This window comes from Pogona vitticeps, chromosome 3 (genome assembly GCF_051106095.1).
Source record: "Pogona vitticeps strain Pit_001003342236 chromosome 3, PviZW2.1, whole genome shotgun sequence".
Taxonomy (NCBI): domain Eukaryota; kingdom Metazoa; phylum Chordata; class Lepidosauria; order Squamata; family Agamidae; genus Pogona; species Pogona vitticeps.
Window position 1 is genome coordinate 172,312,645 of NC_135785.1, and position 19,247 is coordinate 172,331,891.

At 41.3% G+C, this 19,247-nt stretch overlaps 1 protein-coding gene and 1 long non-coding RNA gene across 12 annotated transcripts in view; one reads left to right on the forward strand and one right to left on the reverse strand.

The window, feature by feature from the left end:
• LOC110085445 (histone H2A) overlaps nucleotides 1-19,247 on the forward strand; it is a 113,165-nt gene that overhangs the window by 44,860 nt on the left and 49,058 nt on the right. For 4 of the 11 annotated variants that reach the window (XR_013543487.1, XR_013543486.1, XR_013543489.1 and 1 more), the window contains one exon: nucleotides 2,458-2,590. The exons of 4 other annotated variants lie outside the window; for them this stretch is intronic. The gene's annotated coding sequence lies outside the window, so the exon portion shown is untranslated. Of the gene's footprint in view, nucleotides 1-2,457; nucleotides 2,591-8,454; nucleotides 8,588-19,247 lie in introns of those variants that run through there. 3 more of the 11 variants (XR_013543484.1, XR_013543485.1, XR_013543488.1) reach the window with 2 other exon arrangements.
• On the reverse strand, nucleotides 3,351-10,454 carry LOC140705759 (uncharacterized). The gene is made up of 2 exons (XR_012085256.2): nucleotides 10,355-10,454; nucleotides 3,351-3,482 (listed from the first exon to the last, which is right to left on the reverse strand). It is a non-coding gene; the product is annotated as an uncharacterized LOC140705759 (long non-coding RNA).

Here is a 19,247-nt window from a genome sequence, read left to right on the forward strand (position 1 = left end):
TATTATGCTTTCAAACCAGAGTCATCTGGTTGGCTAACTAGTGCATTAAAGGACATAAAGTAATACTTGTGGCCTTCCAGAGGTTATTAGACTCCACTTATCCCTAGTCAATAAGGGATTTGCAGTTCAGCAATATCTAGAAATCCACACATTGCCTGCCCTAAAGCAATAACAGCTCTTGAAAGTTGCCACTGGTAACACCTCTGAATTTTATTTTATAATGAGACCAAATATGAGATGGATTGACTCTATCAGGGGAGTAGCAGCCTTGAGTTTGCAAGAGCTGAGCAAGGCTGCTCATGGTAGAACATTTTGGAGATCACTCATTCATAGGGTTACCATAAGTCGGAGGCAACATGATGGTGCATAACAATAATGGGGTGTGACAGGTAGGTATGAAAGCTGTCACATTTTATCAGAGTTAAAACATTTTACTTGTTTTTATATATATACTGTACTACCTCTCAGGATAAGAGATTCTGCAAACTCTAATTGTCAAAGGTAACATTCCCATTCTTAGCATTTTATAATAACAACTCTCAGTTAAAATTGAAATAAATAGGTCCAGATCAGCTTCCTTGGAATCAGATGAAAATTAAATACAGAACTAAGTACAGTATCATCAGCATATTTTATTTATTTACTTAAAATATTTTAAACCCACCTTTCTCCTTAAAAAGGACCCAAGGCAGCTTATAATAATTAAAAGACAGTTAGTAACAATCAGTATACATTACTAAAAAATATCAATTGATGCAGTATCAAAAAACATTAGTAACACCAAAACACATTGAATGCACTAAAGTACAGTGGTGCCTCGCTTGATGAATTTAATTCGTTTTAGTGAAATCGCTGTACAGCGAAAATGTCACAAAATGAAAATTTAAAAACCCATTGAAATGCATTGAAAACCGTTCAGTGTGTTCCAATGGGCTGAATACCTGCTCATCTAGTGAAGATCCTCCGTAGTGCGAAAAATCAGTCCTAAAAACAGCGGGGGCCCATATTCTTCAGCCGGTGGCCATTTCGAAACCCGACGATCAGCTGTTTGCTGATAGTCATAAAGCGAATATCGGTTCCCGAAGCAGGGAACCGATCATCGCACAGTGAAACCCCCCCATTTAAACCATTGTTAAGCGATCGCAAAAGTGATTGCAAAAACGTCAACGTTAAGCGGATTCATCGTTAAATGGGGTAATGGTCCAGCGGGGTGCGACTGTAAAACAATCTATTTTAAGAGCCTCATTAGGCAGCCATTCATTCAGGGAAAGCTTGCCTGAAAAAAAGAAAAAGGTCTTCACCTGCTTGCTGAAAGACAGTAAAGACAGTTTAGTTTCCTGTGGGAGGGAGTTCCAGAGTCTGGGAGCAGCATCAGAGTAGGCCCTCTCCCAGGTTCCCCCCAAACACACCTGTGAGGGTGGTGGGACAGAGATCAAAGCCTCTCTTGATGATCTTATGAGCCAAGCTGGCAGATGCTGTCCTTGAGATAATGAGCTCAAGCCCTTTAGGGTTTTATAGGTTAGAACCATTACTTTGAATTCTACCTGGAAACAGATCAACAACCAACCCCAATGACTCTAGACAAGCTCTCCCATTTCATAGAGATATTAAATAGCATGGAGGACAGATCTGAACTCTGGGGGAACCCACAAGCCAATGGTGTCAAACCATTAGCAGGTTAGTATTTCTCAATAACTTACTGAGACTGCATATTATGCACTTTCCCCCCTATACTTCCTTTCCACAGAGACTTGCCAAAACATGCACACCATCAGGTGCTTAAAATCAGATACTTACAGAATATCAGGTAGAATCCAGTGTTGATTGATTCAGGATTACCATCTGATGGAACTTTGTCTATTGTTTTATTATAGCAGTAGTCATGCAGAAAAAATGTGTGTGTTTGTTGCACCTGTAGTATAAATGGTTTTGGAACACCATGACTGGGATCCACTTGGTTCTTTGCCAAATATATATATATATCAATAACAACTGTGGAACTTCTACTGTAGTCTCAAATATCATCATGAGATTCTATCTTATGGCAGGTGACACGATGTGATTTGACAATGCTTCAGTAAAGCACACGGAAGTCATGTGTTGTACTACCTTCACTTTTCTCTAAATTGGAAACTTAATGTTGTATTATAATACTTCAGAAATATTTGCAAGAGCTATAAGAATTTCCAGTGAAAAAATTTCTTGCGGCAAGTTTTAGTCATGTTTAATCCAAATCACTCTCTGTTTCTGTGGTTCAGAACTAAGTTTAGCTCGTTACTGTGGTTTCCCACAGAATGTTTCAGAATGCAGTAATAATAACAACATTAAACTCGGTGCCCTTAAGGAGCAATTCTAGCTGAGGGTCACATTTCCCTTCATTTCAATTAACCTATTTGTCATATTCAGTGATATACACATTTAACAAATCGCCTCAAAATATTTCTTCTGCTCTTTTAGTGGGGCGGACTAAATGCATACATTGGTACAAGTTGCTGCTTCGGCCAAAAATGAAAGTGAGATGGAATAATGGAAGTGAATTGCTTTCCGGAATCCTTTCAAGTCACCCTCAGAAGAGAATCATTCGGAAGTATTTACTTGGAAGTATTCATCTATGTGGTTACTTGGAAGTAAGACCTATTGTGTGCAGGGAGGCTCACCCTCTAGTAATGCCACTCTTCAATTGTGCAAATTTGTCCATGTGTCTTCCTGCTTCAGAAGAGATCTCCCTTGTTTAAGAAGATTAAGAGTTTATAAAATACAGATGAACAGATGTGACCATTTCCACCCGTTTTCTTATTTTAAACCATGAATACTCGTACACATTTACTGTGTTTATTTTTAAATGGATGAACACTGTATTTTCTAATTTTAAGAAGTTCGGACCTCTACATTGCCACAGTAAGGGCCCAGTGGCCCATATCAAGGCCTTCTGCCATCATGATCCACCGTCTGTAGCATCCTTTCAGTTTTTCTGCAAATCGTGCTGTGTGCACTAATAATGGAAATAAACAACTTGGAATCTATTACTTCAGTAGTTCATGTCACTGAGCTGCCTCCGCTAACTACAGTTAGTGGGATGCCAACAGTAGGAAATATCTACCATCTGACTATGGGAGGGGCTACTTCACATGGCCAGAGAATAGTCATACCTTTGCTCAGTGTCATCTTCTCTGATTGTGAGAAGCTTTCTTATGCAATGTAGTGTCCCTAAGAGCATAATGTATTCCTGTATTCTAGCAGAGGCCCACTAGCTCAGCGCTTTGAATTCCGAAAGACTTCAGCTCTTTACAATCCAGTACAAAAAATACCAATCAGGAACCTTGGTTTGCAAAAAAAATTCCACACTGATATATATTTAATGAAAGGAAACTTTAGATGAAAGTTATTTATTTTGCCAGAAGCATAAGAATATTCCCTGGGCTATTACTGAAGATATATTTGTCATACAGCAGAAATATCACGGGTATTTCCTCAACTTGATCCTGAAAAGAAGATTAAACTTGTTTTTAATACTTATATCCTTCCTCTGCCTTTCCTGTGTGTACACATTTATGTGTGTATGTACACAGACACATAAACACAGGAAATTATAAATGAACTCATACATCTTATGATCACCACTTATTTTTCTTTCTCCTGGAGCTTTTTACTACCTACATTGCTCAGCAGGGCTAAGATTCCTAGATGCAGATAGAGATTGGCATGAAATGAACCACAAAGCAACACATACACACACAAATTAGGGCATTTTGTGGTTTGTTTCAGGGCACTTCAGGAAAACATGCTTGCCCAGAATAAAATGAAATGCTGAACTATTATCGGCATTGATGATTCATACACGAGCTATACTTCAGATGCCCCAAATCCAATATTTGCCAAACTTGAAGGGTGTGGGGAGGAGAGTCTGCCCAAGAGCCAATCCACGTTTGGCAAAGATTGGATTTGGGATGTCCATGTGTCTTCCTGCTTCAGAAGAGATCTCCCTTGTTTAAGAAGATTAAGAGTTTATAAAATACAGATGAACAAATGTGACCATTTCCACTCAGAGCAGGTCCCCTCAAGAAAGAGCTATAGAGCACTTTCCTGGGGTGGGGACTGCTTTGGGGAGCTATAACTTAGACATCCCAAATCCAAAAGTTTCAACCTTTAAGCAATGCCTGGGGCATGGGAAAGAACCTGCAGGTTGAAGGTGAACCTTCCACAAAACAGAGCAGCTGCCTGGAAAAAAATCCACACCATCCATGAGGAACTAATGCAAGGTCAGCATTCTCTCTCTCTCAATCTCTCTCCCTGCCCCTCTCTCACACACAATATTGTCAATGATTATGCAAGTGCTCATCCTCATGACAGCAGCAGCCCTACACCTAAACCAGGGCCTCGACCTGTACCGCTAAGATATCATGGAATAAGATACTGCCCTCACCACGATCCCTCTGCCTGAATGCTTCAGACCTCCCAGGGTATCCACCAGGGTGGAGGATCACAGAGTTAAACTTAAATATGCAGAAGGATCTCTGAGAAGATTAAAGTGATTAAAACAGTAATGGTGCTGTGGAACATATTCACACACACCAAGAAAGAGAAGAGAACTGTGTACGTGCTTCTTTCTGTCCTTAGGAACAAAATCAAGATCATCAAAATCATGTGGGATAGCTCAGAGTTCTCTTCTGCTGTATTTTCTATAATTCCTTGTAAGCCTTTGCTCACTGTGTTCTTATCTCTGCACCAGCAATCGTGGCCATGTTTGCAGAAGGCTGGAAACAGATGCCATTATTTTCCCCCTCTCTGACAAATTAAAAGTGGCTTGAAACAGAGAGGCTGCTCACACTATGAATGCTATTCCTTCCATTTTTCATTCTTACACTGTAGGTTTTGTTTTTTTGTTTCTGTTAAACAGGATTTACAGGTCTGTGTATTGCTTCAGAAACCTGCAAAGCCTGTTTGATGAGATGCAACAGTTGGGGAAAGAAACACATACAGAAGCTTTTTTTCAGCTCTGAAAAACAACAGCCTATCTCCTGCTTAACCAGCCCTAAGTATACTTCAACTTGTGCACTTATGTCACCAAAACCTGATGAAACATCACTGTGGTAGTAGGAGAGTGATGCCCTTGGGGTTTAGCCCCAGGTCATTCTGATAATGTTGACAGAGTCCTCCCATTTCTGGGACAAGGCAGAGCCAGGCCAACATACTTTGCTGCCTGAGGTGAAGCACCAAATGTCAAGGGGTATGATACCATGGAGTACTTCTGTTGGGGAAAGCTGTTTCAATGAGCCCAGCCAAAATATATGGGGGGGAGGAGGTGATTCCCACCTCTTTTTTTTTTTTTTTTTTTTGCAAACTTATGTGCCCTAAAAGCAGGGAGGAAGCCAAGAGGACTGGGAAATGTCTTGGAGCAGGTTTTCAGTATCACTTACAGTTGTAACGGGGAGATGGAAAGTTCCCAATGATAGCAAACTAGACTAGTAGTTCTTATAAAGCCCTAAACAGTTTGGGACCTTGGTACTTGTTGAAGAGTCTCTCCCAAAGATCTTCTACCTGGACCACTTGTTCATCTCAGGCTTCATTGTTGCAGTGGCTACTCCAAGGGAGGGCCAGAAAACCGTCACCAGAAATTGGGTCTTCTCAGTGGTGGCTGTGACATTGCACGACTTTGTGCCTCTTGATGCTCACCATGCTCCCTCCCTTCTGGCCTCCGGGAACATCCTCCCCATCTGAGAGATTCCTTGACCCATTTTATATAACTTATTTCCTTTAACTGTTGTCGTCTGGGGGCTTACGCTGTGTGGGCGTGGTTTTGCTATTGTTATGTTATGTTTATACTGTATTTGATGTTGTTTCTGTGTCCAGTTTTTATAAGCCACCCAGGCTTGCCTCTAGATGGGAAGTACGCATATGAATACAATTAATTAATTAAGTTTGGCATCTGATGCAAAAAATTTTACAACTTCTTCTGCTCTTCCAATAGTAAAAAAAAAAGAAAAGAAAAAAGAAAGAAAAGAAACTAGAAACAAAACTACCAGCACATTATATATTAAATGACTAAGCATTTGCTACCCTTTCATGGCATCTACTGCCCAAGGTGGTTGCCCCACTCCACCCAATGTTGGGTTGGCACAGGGTGAAAGACATGGTTTTTGCCCTCGTGTAAATGTAAACAGAACAGAAGGCTGATGGGGTGTGGAAGATATTGGCCTGATGTCTTCCAGACATTGCCTCTTTAGCACCTATTTGGCCAAAATAAGCAGAAAGAGAATTTGGGGATCAGAAGCCAAGGAAGCTGGCTAAAATTCCTCCTGCACCTATTGTTAGACTGATAGCCTCAGAGTATGCCTATCAGTGTTATCTTCCCTTCCCTTCCCTTCTTATTTCTTTAAGGTACGAGTGGTTCCCAATCTTGGTACCCAGATGTTCTTGGACTTTAACCCTCAGTCATCCTGACCAGCACAGCAAGCAGTGAAGGATTCTGGGAGTTGCAGTCCAAGAACATCTGGGGATTCCAGTTTGAAAACCACTGTACCAGCCGTTTCTCCTGTACCATATGCTCCTTTGGATACAGGGACCAGGTTTTTCTTGAATGCAGCTTTATTACTGAAATTTTGTTATATGTTTTAAAAGGCTCTCCCCCTACTTCATTGTGGGTGCACTCTGGGGCTGACATCCCGTGCATCTGTGAGGCACCTACTCTGCCACTGAGAAGCTTTAATATTTTTCCTCTCTCTCATGTTGTGAATACTGGCAAAAGTAAGAACTGTAGAGTTCTACCTACTCACATTAAAGAGCTGCCTGTTGCAGATACAAGACGGATGCTGGTTTTTGTGCAGACATGACACAAATGCATAGCTGTTGTGCCTTTTAATGTATGTGTTTGAAAGGATTAATCATAGTTTATTTCATATGACTATCTTACCGACATGGACTGATGTTCAGGAAGTTTTTGTGCAGAGGCAGTCTAGCACTAAACAACACTAATTCAAAATGGCTACACAATTAGGAGCATTCATACCACATTATTTTTATTGCAAACTGGGCCACGAGAGATATGTGAGAGGAATGCTGCTCCAGGGTGAGTTCCACTTGAACCTTCTTTTTTTTCACTTGCGCACTTTAGGCCATCATGTTATGTTCTCAACATTCTAATATTGCAAGCTTGTTAATAACCATATGGGCATGGCATGGAAGTTGGAAGTGGTTCAGAAGTTAAATGAACAACCATCACCTTTTGAATTTTTATCTTTGTATCCTGTCCTATTTTGAACAACCTGGCTGACTCTCTCTTAATCTGGTGCTCTCTTGAATTGTTGTACTAGAACCCAATGCCTACATTTTTTTCTCCTGCTTGAGGAATTCAGCCTAGATACCTAGTTGACACATGAGATGGTTCAGAGGACTGGTTCATTCCCTGGATCCAAAGCTATTTTACTGCTGTGGACCTTAAAGAAATGAAGTCTGGCTGTAGTTCCACAACAGTGGAGGGAAACAAATTAAGATATGTATCTTGTTCAGAGCTCAGAACATTATTTTAAAAGCAACCTCTTGTGTTAGTCATTACTTTGGGGCAGCAAGAGGATCATCTGATCACAAAAACCTTGCACAGAAAAAAATGGAGAATGGTAATCTAGAATGGTGCCTCTAGAGGCCAATTTTGATATTGCACACTGAAAATGTTAACAAAAAGGACAAAGGAGGAAGAAAATTATATTTACAGTAATGCCTCTACCTAAGAACAAAAAACAGCCTAAACGGATTAAATGGTTTTCAGTGCATTCCTATGGGAAATGGTGCTTCAACTTGCGAACGTTTCAACTTACGAACGCCATCCCAATACGGATTAAGTTCGTAAATCAAGGTACCACTGTACTTTGTCCTTTAATCTTGGGAAGAGAATGATTTAAAACATGAAAAATTGTTGTCAAAATTCTGTCAATGTCTTGGAGCAACTTTTGAAAGTAACTAGAATACTACTTGTAAACAACAAAAGGTAATTTTGTAACTATTTATTTTGTTACTTTTGAAATATAACTCAGAGAGTGGGATCAAAAGGAAAGGGGGCTCTGGACTGAGCATGGATCAAACTGCATCAGATGGATGCAGTTTGATCCATGGCCCCAAAACCATCCACAGTCTCCATGTGATCCCCTAATCCAAAGAGAAGCATAAAATAGGCTGCAAATCAAGCCAAAGCATAAAGTAAAATCACTCTAATTTGACTTGCCAGTGTAGTTGCAACCTTAGTTACTCACTTGCTAACCAAAAATGACTGTATGTTACAGAGACCTAGTTACTTCCAGGTATTGGCTTGACTTTGCGGTTGGTTGGTTGGTTTCGTAACAGAGAGGCCTAAAAATTCCTACTTTAAAAACTGAGTAAAGAAAGTGATTTCAAAAGGCATTCAAGACACCCCAAAACATAATGCATTTTGTTTTCTTTCCCTCCTGTGCTTTTGATGAGCAGAAAGAAGACACAACTCGCCATGTATCTTATCCAGATCCAGATTGGGCAATCCTTCCAGAATATTGGTTCTACAAAGCCCATTGCTCTGATCTCACCATTCACCCTGATGGTTTTGGTCTTATGGGAAGTGGAGTCCCCAGATCGCCTGCTCTGCTACAGAGCAGTGGCTCTGGTACATTTCCATATCTAATTCAGATCAACCCTTGTCATGTTTGATGAAAACCAGGCTACTTGGAATAAGTTTGACTTCCCCAATAACTCTGAAACATTTTCTCCTTGCTCAACTAATATACTGTATCAGCATCCACAGTGGGTGGTAAGCACTGTATCTTGAAGTTGCTACATTTCTTTCAGTATCTCTCCTCCAAATTGTCAAGAATGGATCTCTAATTCATACAAGGCATTGATGATGGAGAACCATAAACCAGGACTCAGTGATTAGTGGGAAGCATATGGTCATGGTGGGTGGCATCACTTTTCCTTCCTCTTCTGGATGCCTAAATCACTAGGATTGTCTTTGTAGCCTTTTAGGTGCTTAAAGACTTATCTGCAGCACTCAGATTAAACTTGTGTGTGGTGTAAATATGTCTCTCCAGTGCTTGGTTCAGGGAATTTATTTCCATTGTATTGTCTTCCCTCCTGTTGGAGACACCGCCTGGAGGCAAGCTCTCTGCTGCACTGCCTTCCTTTATTGTGTGGTGTAATGCGTGTAGTCATCTCCCACAATTTTAGCTCTGCGCTGATTACACAGTTTTCAGGTCAGATGCAAGCAAATCTTGTTCTGTTTAAGGGATCTAATTTCACTTCTGCTGCAAAATATTCAGGGCATGAATTTGTAGTAAATAATGTCAGCCAGTCCAGATGTATAAATTAGGTTTAAAAGGTGGATTTTTAAGATGGCTTTGAGTTTCTGGCTTTGTCGCTCCTAGTCAGCATAGGCAGCCCATGGTCTGGCAGAGGTAGGAGTGCCTCACCCTGAAATTTTCTCTCCTACCACAAGTGGTCTGAACATACTAATGGTAGAAACCTTCTCAGTTCCTACTAGTGTATTGTTTTCAATGTGCCACTGCATGTATTGACATGTGCATACACACACCATACCGTATATGCATGCGTGCATGCACACGCGTACACACACACACACACACACAGACCATACCATATATGCATGCACACGTACACACACACACATGCACAGAGTAAGAGAATATTAGTGTCTGATATTCAGCCTCTTTTATAAAAACTCCCTTCAAAGAGGCAAAAAAAAAAAAATGGTGACTTGACACTAATCATTTTTTCTTATTCAGATCAATGGAAAAATGTACAGCAATATTTGTAGATGTTTTTCATATGCTGATTAAAATAGATGAATGTGACCAATAGAGGAAAAAGCATTTGTATGTTAAAAGGTTTCTTATGTTTCCCGTTTCAAGTAAATGAGATTTGGTTACAGTTTTTCCATAGAATGGTTATTTATTAATACCGTAATAATAGTTACTTGCCAACAATAGTCATGAGTGCTATTTTTATTCACAGGTGTACTATGAGTATGAAACTCCTGCGTACACAGGACATACTAGGACCTTGTCTTATAATTAGGAGAGCAGGCATTTATGCAGGGCACAAAAATATTCACCCCAGGGAGAGAGAAAAATATTTTCAGTGTGGGCTTTTGTTTGTTCCCATGAAGTTGCTCATTATTTCTTTCTCCATGAATAGCCAGCAACACATTTAAATGTAATAAGAAAGTATGTTCTCTTACAAGCATCTAGTGAGTACCTTGCTAATTTTCAAACAACCCTTGTCCATGAAATAACCAAAGCAGAGTGGTCTTAACCGACCAGATAGGCGGGATATAAATAAAATAAATAAAAATAAAATAAATAAATGTTCCTCCTACCTCAAGTATCTTAACAGCATTGTGGCTTTTCCTTTGCAACATATGGACATTTTCAACAAATTATGTCAAAGCTATCGAATCAGGCAACCCCTCCCTCCTCGCCATACACTGTTCTTCTCCTATTCTCCTTATCTCTGAGAAGAAAGAAAGAAAGAAAGAAAGAAATTTATTGGGAATGAGGGAAAACCAGATGAAAATTACACAAAAACTTAATGTGGAGTTGTATTGAAATCCCCACACTGCTATCAGTCTATGGTCCAACCATGAAGAATTTCACCCTAGCTGTGTGTGTTGGAACAGTTCTCCAACTCAAACTAAAGGTCTATAACGTGACACTTCATCCTAATCCTTAAGAATATAAGAAGAGCCCTGCTGGATCAAGCCAAGGGCCCTTCTAGTCCAGCATCCTGTATCTCACAGTGGCCCCAACAGATGCCTCTGGGAGCAAATGAGACAACTAGATACCTGTCTCCTGATACCCTTCCCATGCATCTGGCATTTTAAGGTACCTTCTTTTAAGCCTGGAGATTATACATCCCCATCATGGCTTGTAACCTGCAATTGAGTTTTCCTCCAGGAATCTGTTCAATCCCCTTTTAAAAGTATCTTGGCAAGATGCAATCACCATATCCTGTGGCAAGGAGTTACACAGACCAACAACATGCTGAGTAAAGAAATATTTTCTTTTGTCTGATTTCATTCTCTCAGCACTCCATTGGAGCGGATGTCCCCTGGTTCTGCTATTAAATCCATGTTCCAGAACATGGAAGCATTACTTTGTTTGTTTGTTTTTTAAAAAAACCTATAGCCCTTAGGATGCCCCCAGACCAATGATATATATGATGCTGTCTATGGAATTCTGGGAGTTGTAGTCCACTAAAATAAAATTTCCAAGATCTGCTTTCTTTCGCTAGCATTATTTCTTGTGATGTTCATGGGAAAAGGAAACTAAGACCACCACAGAGATCATATTCAGGCTGCATTCCTTCTGGAACATGATTGAAATTAAGTGCTACTGAATGTAGTAGGACTTCCTTATGAGCAAACATGTCTAGATTATACTAGTTAGTCATATGTGATCAGTTAGAACTAACTGACTTGAAACTAACTCTAATAGGACTTTCAAGGTAGGTGAGATATTTAAGGAAAGGCTTTACCAGTTCAGTTCCCCCCCAGTGAGTTTTCATAGCCGAGTGGGGATTCAAACCTTTTTCTCCAGAGTCATAGTCCATCACTCTGTCCACTACATCACACTGGAATTCTCTAAAAGGAATTGCACCAGCCCTTTAAAATAGCTCTGCTTTTTCTCCTTATTCACCAGAACCTGGTGAATAAGGAGAAAAAAAAAGCAACGTCTACTCTTGAGGACGAGTCAGCAGTCCTAGCGGAAACTGATGCTATAACTATTTAACATCTGAATTTCTGATTGCTGAGTGGGGTGAGATTTTGATTTTCCACAGTGCCTTTCAGGGGAAAGAGCCAGCCTATCCGGCCTCAAGCAAGTTACAGGGTCCCAGACTGCCTCCAGAAGGAGGGGACACGTGAACCATTTTCTGAGTACTGGATACCTTAGTGTCTACATTGCCTACATAAAATTGCTTACATTCTCACTTCTTTAATTTCCCACCAGAAGACAAGGACCTGTTTTCCAGGGAGGGCTCAGGGGCAAGGAAGTCTCCTCCTTATCTCCCTCTTCCCTACTGAGCTGTCTGGGCTGGCCCAGCACTACCTTTAGGAAGGGTTTTAGGAAAGGTAGCCATCTTAGTCTGTGCTAACATATCAAGTGAAAACAAAAGAAAAAAAAGAAGACAAAAACATTGTGGCACCTTAAAGACTAACTGCTATATTTTAATGTGAGCTTTTGTGGACAAATTTGAGGAAGGGAACTCTTAGGAACTGACTGCCAACTGACTCAGGCCACAGATTCTCACAAGCAAGGATGGTGTTGACATCAGCCCTAGATGCTCTTCCTGTAGCTGCCAGCTGTTTCTCTCTGATGTAGGAAATAACGGTGTGCCGTAGAACAGCCGGTCTTCACTCCCTAAACTGACCTGCTGCCCTTGAGTTTGGTGGAGAATGTTATCCCGAGTTAATGTTCAATTGGCAGTCTGGTCTGCTTCTGTGTGTGGAATGGAGGAGAAGCTGCTATCTTTTCCTTTGTAGGAGGCAGCAGGGTGTAATCCAAAGTGGTACCATTTTGGATGACAGCTCCTAGGATTCTGGGAGTTGCAGTACATTTCTCCAACTCTTGGAGTGGGCCTGAGAGTTGCACTTGTGTCCAGCTTTGGAGTGGGTTTTGGGAAGCCGCAAAGAGAAAGTCCTATTTGGGCGCAAGCAGAGGGTTCCAGGACAAAGCATGATGTGGATGTAGCAGGGACGACTGGGCCCAAATCACCTACCAGCCCCTAGTGGATGGGCATATGTTCACCTTCTCTCTGGCCTGCCTACGACTATAAGGGAAGGGAGAGAGAGCAAGAAGCAGCCATTAGTAGCAGCTACACATCTTGAGGCCTAGCTAGAAAGACGAAGTGCGTGAGAAGTGAGTTGCAGTCAAGAAGGTGAAAGAAAGGAGTGCCACGAAAGGAGTGCCATGAACGGGTAGCAGTGGTGCAAATGGCAAAGAGCCTTCTTACCTCTTCCCAGTGAGAAGCCAAATTGCCCAAAAGACAAATGTTGCTGCAAATTTCTAGCCATCTGGTAGAAAGGGTAACAGCCACCGATATCTAGAGTTTCCATAGAATTTTCAGTACTAGCAACATACTGTTTTTAAAATCAGATTTTTGAAAAACCCACATTTGACTCACTTCAAAATATGCTGTTTGATGTTTTTGCAGACACCATCTTAAGGCATTACTTCAGCTTTTTCTCCCGAGCTGCCCTTTCTGAAGTCATTATTACTCATTAGGTATATTGTGCAGGAAGCAGAAGTAGGTCAAGGATGAAAAGCTCCATCTTAGCGAGAGGCACACAAGTATTGTACAAAGCTATTTTCAACTTTTCATGGGATTAAGAAAAAAAGGATGAAAGCTGTCACTGCTGACTTAAAAATCTGTGTCCCACATGGAAAAACCTTCATTTTAGACTTCTGGGCTTTCATATGTTAAACACATTGTTTTGGAAATTCTATTCAGAACGATCATTCTGTCTGTGTAGCATATACTTTGCACATTCTGCTATATCTGACGTGCACCAACCAAGTGTTCTGAAATAGAAAAAGGAAGGGGGTTCTCCTTATAACTGGGATCTGGCACAGTGATAAATGATGGTTTCATATTACTTGCATATAAGCCTTGGACTCCTGCAGATAACTACAAGACTGGGTAAGTGCATTAGGCTCTCCTCTTCAGCTTCGTCCAGGAACTGGCACTGGGGCAGAATCCAGTGGTGTAAATGCAGATAAGGATCCTTTTGACAGAAAGTTCTGCCTCTTTTTTTGAAATAATTGTGCTGAATGCCAGCAAGGTAGCATTCCTGGTGTAAAGTATAGAATTCTGGATAATGTAGGACCAGGCTAATTTAGGGGATCTCCTCAATTACTCTGTCTCGGCTTGGTTGTTGTGATCCTCAGAAGCAGCTGTCTTCATGTTTCTGTAGCCTGCCCTCCCTGGTTCACATTGCAATAGAACATTTAGTTTTGGGCTACCCAATCTCTGGAATTCGCTTCTAATTCACAGTCAACTGGGCCTAAATCCATTTGCTGGTCCCAAGCACTGCAGATCCAAAGACTTATTGTAACCCTGATGGACTATTTGGTACTGTCATGAGACTGAAGGACAATGGGACTTGTAGTCAGAGATTAAAGGAAAATGGGAATTGTAATCAATGAGAAAGAGAGAAAATGGAGTCTGTTAAAAGTTTTAAAAATGAAAGGAAGACATGGGAATGTGAGAAAGGCAGAGAGGATGTTTTTCTTAATTTACAGTCATCCTGGTACACTGTGAATCCCGATAAGCATACAAGGATAAACCACCTGCATCTTCATGAGAATTAGGGGTAGAACAGACAGTTAAACCTCTTTCAGTTGATTGGTTTCTGGTCAACAAGGAGGTCTGGAGAATGTAGAAAATGGACGATGGGTTATGTGGTTCTTGTTCTACACGAGATCCATGATGAAGGATTGATGGTTTGAGTATGTGGCTTGGAGGAGAAAGAGAATGTAAGTAAGGGAAAGAAGGAGGTGGGGCTAGCCCACCTTATCCCAATTTAGTGTTTGTTATTTTTAATGGGAATTAGTTGCTGTATTTAACGGTGTATTCTTTTGAACATGTTCTTTATGCTATGCTTGAGCAGAAACAAACTGTTTCTGTGAAACTATATATTTTCTTCTTGTTGTTTAACCATTAAGTCATGTCTGACTCTTCGTGACCCCATGGACCAGAGCACTCCAGGCCCTCCTGTCTTCCACTGCCTCCCAGAGTTTGGTCAAATTCATGTTGGTAGCTTCAATGACACTGTTCAACCATCTCGTCCTCTGTCATCCCCTTCTCCTCTTGCCTTCACACCTTCCCAACATCAGGGAAGTCTTTCCAGGGAGTCGTCTCTTCTCATGAGATGGCCAAAGTATTGGAGCCTCAGCTTCAGGATCTGTCCTTCCAGTGAGCACTCATGGTTGATTTCCTTCAAAATGGATAGGTTTGTTCTCTTTGCAGTCCAGGGGACTCTCAAGAGTCTCCTCCAGCACCACAATTCAAAAGCATCAGTTCTTCAGCAGTCAGCCTTCTTTATGATCCAATTCTCAATTCCATACATCGCTACAGGGAAAACCATAGCTTTGAATATGCAGACCTTTGTCGGCAAGGTGATGTCTCTGCTTTTTAAGATGCCGTCTAGGTTTGTAACTACTTTCATCCCAAGAAGCAGGCATCTTTTAAATTCATGGCTGCTGCCACTATCTGCAGTGATCACGGAGCCCAAGAAAGTAAAATCTGTCACTGCCCCCATATCTTCCCCTTCTATTTGCCAGGAGGTGATGGGACCAGTGGCCATGATCTTAGTTTTTTTGATGTTGAGCTTCAGACCATTTTTTCCACTCTCCCCTTTCACCCTCATTACAAGGTTATTTATTTATTTATTTATTTATTTATTTATTTATTTATTTATTTATTTATTTATTTATTTATTTATTTATTCATTCATTCATTCATTCATTCATTCATTCATTCATTCATTCATTCATTTTATTTATTTATTTAATTTCTACCCCACCCCTCTAGACAAGGTCTACTCGGGGCGGCTTACAAAAATTAAAACACATTAAAACAATATAGAAGAATAACTAACATAATGCAATTATTATAATTAATATTATCCAAGATGGCAACATTAAGAACCAGAAAAAAGGGGGAAGGAACTTAGGTGACTGGGGGGAAGGCCTGTCTGAATAACCATGTTTTTAGTTGGTTTTTGAAGACACCCAGCGAGGGTGCCAGCCGAATTTCAGTGGGAAGTGTGTTCCACAGCCGAGGGGCAACTGCCGAGAAGGCCCGGTTTCTTGTTTTCTCCTTCCGGGCCTCCCTCGGCGTCAGTCCCCTCATTCATTCATTCATTCATTCATTCATTCATTCATTCATTCATTCATTCATTCATTCATTTATTTATTTATTTATTTAATTTATACCCCGCCTATCTGGCCCACCGGACCACTCTAGGCGCTTTCTGCCATCAGAGTGGTATCATCTGCATATCTGAGGCTGTTGATATTTCTCCCGGCAATCTTAATTCCGGTTTGGGATTCCTCCAGTCCAGCCTTTCGCATTATGTATTCCGCAGATAAGTTAAATATGCAGGGAGACAATATACAGCCTTGTCATACTGCTTTCCCAATTTTGAACCAATCAGTTGTTCCATATCCAATTCTAACTGTTGCTTCCTGTCCCACATATAGATTTCTCAGGAGATGGATAAGGTGGTCAGGCACTCCCATTTCTTTAAGAACTTGCCATAGTTTGCTGTGGTCCACGCAGTCAAAGGCTTTTGCATAGTCAATGAAGCAGAAGTAGATGTTTTCCTTAAACTCTCTGACTTTCTCCATAATCCAGTGCATGTTAGCAACTGGGTCTCTAGTTCCTCTGCCCCTTCGAAATCCAGCTTGTACTTCTGGGAGTTCTTGGTCCACATACTGCTGAAGCCTGTCTTGTAGGATTTTGAGCATAACCTTGCTAGTGTGTGAAATGAGTGAGTTGAGTTGATATATTTTCTTAATAAAACATTAATTATTAAAAACCTTCAACAAGGATTGTCTCTTGGATCAGCATAGTTTGGCTAAATCCAGAGGAGTGGTAATGGCCATTGACTAGCTACCAGAGAAGTCCTAATTATCTGAGCTGTTGTGAGTTCTGAGGAACTACAAAGCCCATTTGTCTGTACTTGCAAAGTACTAAGTAAAAGTAAAGTGTTCTTTTAAGGTCAGGCTTATTCTAGGCTCAAAGGCTATGCATTGCTGGAGGTTGAGGACTTGCCCCAGCGTAAAGGTGGCTGAGGAATTTCCTGACCGAAGGAGCCATGCTCCTTAGGGAGATTCAGTCCTGACAGGTTCCACCTCCAAAATGCGTGGGGGGGGGGGAGAGAGAGAATCTTAGGAAGGAGCTGTGATTCTTAATTTGAGCTGAGAAAGAGATTGCTGGAGAGGGTAAGAGCTGCTATCCCCCTGGAGGATGATATAGCGCCTTACCATCTTGGTTTCAGCATGTTTATGGAGGAGGGGCTGTGGATCTTCTGCCCTGGTTGATAAAGATATTTGGGACTTTGTTCCTAACTCATTTTGCTTTTAAGAGACATCTGCATTACTTCAGTTTTTCCTGAAAGCACTCCTGCTTTGGCAGAGTGCTGTTTACGCCCCTACTATGGAAGATTTCATGTTAGCTGTCCCAACTGCTCTTGATGTTGTCTATTATTGGGTGAAAATTTAATGATATATTTATAGATAAAAACAGTAAAAAGTGGTCTGATGAAGTTGATATGTCTACGAAAGCTCACATAAAAAATGTAAGTTGGTCTTTTAGGTCACCATGTATTGTTTTTTTTTTTTTTACTTTTTATTTTCACTTTGCTTTCACATATAAGACTTGCACGGACTAACACAGTTACCCCTTCTACAACTTCTAGTGTGATATACTTATTAACTGTACTGTGGTGCTTCTGAAACAAAGTAAGTGTTGGTGAATGATCTCAAAGGTGTATTTGGGCCATATTCCTATTACATACTGTTTAGTTAGCTTTGTTCCTTGAGAAAAGAAAACCACACATCCCTGTAAGTTCATTGTGGCTGCAATACTCATGTAAAGAAGCCCCACAGAATCCAGTGGTCATGTACCAGAGAGTGATGCAATGTGTTTGTGTGTGTGTTTAGTCGTTTAGTCGTGTCCGACTCTTCGTGACCCCATGGACCAGAGCACGCCAGGCCCTCCTGTCTTCTACTGCCTCCCGGAGTTGTGTCAGGTTCATGTTGGTTGCTTCACAGACACTGTCCAGCCATCTCATCCTCGGTCGTCCCCTTCTCCTCTTGCCGTCACACCTTCCTAACATCAGGGTTTTTTCCAAGGACTCTTTTCTTCTCATGAGATGGCCAAAGTACTGGAGCCTCAGCTTCAGGATCTGTCCTTCCAGTGAGCACTCGGGGTTGATTTCCTTTAGAACTGATAAGTTTGTTCTCCTTGCAGTCCAGGGGATTCTCAAGAGCCTCCTCCAGCACCACAATTCAAAGGCATCAATTCTTCGGCGATCTGCTTTCTTTATGGTCCAGCTCTCACTTCCATACATCACGACAGGAAAAACCATAGCTTTGACTATTCGGACTTTTGTTGGCAAGGTGATGTCTCTGCTTTTCAAGATGCTGTCAAGATTTGTCATCGCTTTCCTCCCAAGAAGCAGACGTCTTTTAATTTCGGGGCTGCTGTCTCCATCTGCAGTGATCATGGAGCCCAGGAAAATAAAATTTGACACTGCCTCCATATCTTCCCCTTCTATTTCCCAGGAGGTGATGGGACCAGTGGCCATGATCTTAGTTTTTTTGATGTTGAGTTTCAGACCGTTTTTTGCACTCTCCTCTTTCACTCTCATTACAAGGTTCTTCAATTCCTCCTCACTTTCTGCCATCAGAGTGGTATCATCTGCATATCGGAGGTTGTTGATATTTCTTCCGGCAATCTTAATTCCGGCTTGGGCTTCTTCCAGTCCAGCCTTCCGCATGATGTATTCTGCATACAAGTTAAATAAGCTGGGGGACAGTATACAGCCTTGCCGTACTCCTTTCCCAATTTTGAACCACTCAGTTGTTCCATGACCAGTTCTGACTGTTGCTTCCTGTCCCACATATAGGTTTCTCAGGAGACAGATAAAGTGGTCAGGCACTCCCATTTCTTTAAGAACTTGCCATAGTTTGTTGTGGTCCACACAGTCAAAGGCTTTCGCATAGTCAATGAAGCAGAAGTAGATATTTTTCTGGAACTCTCTGGCTTTCTCCATAATCCAGCGCAAGTTAGCAATTTGGTCTCGAGTTCCTCTGCCTCTTCGGAATCCAGCTTGTACTTCTGGGAGTTCTCGGTCCACATACTGCTGAAGCCTACCTTGGAGGATTTTGAGCATAACCTTGCTAGCGTGTGAAATGAGTGCAATTGTGCGGTAGTTGGAGCATTCTTTGGCACTGCCTTTCTTTGGGATTGGGATGTAGACTGATCTTTTCCAATCCTCTGGCCACTGTTGAGTTTTCCAAACTTGCTGGCATATTGAATGTAGCACCTTAACAGCATCATCTTTCAAGATTTTAAATAGTTCAATTGGAATGCCATCACCTCCACTGGCCTTGTTGTTAGCCAGGTTTTCTAAGGCCCACTTGACTTCGCTCTCCAGGATGTCTGGCTCAAGGTCAGCAACTACATTGTCTGGGTTGTCCGGG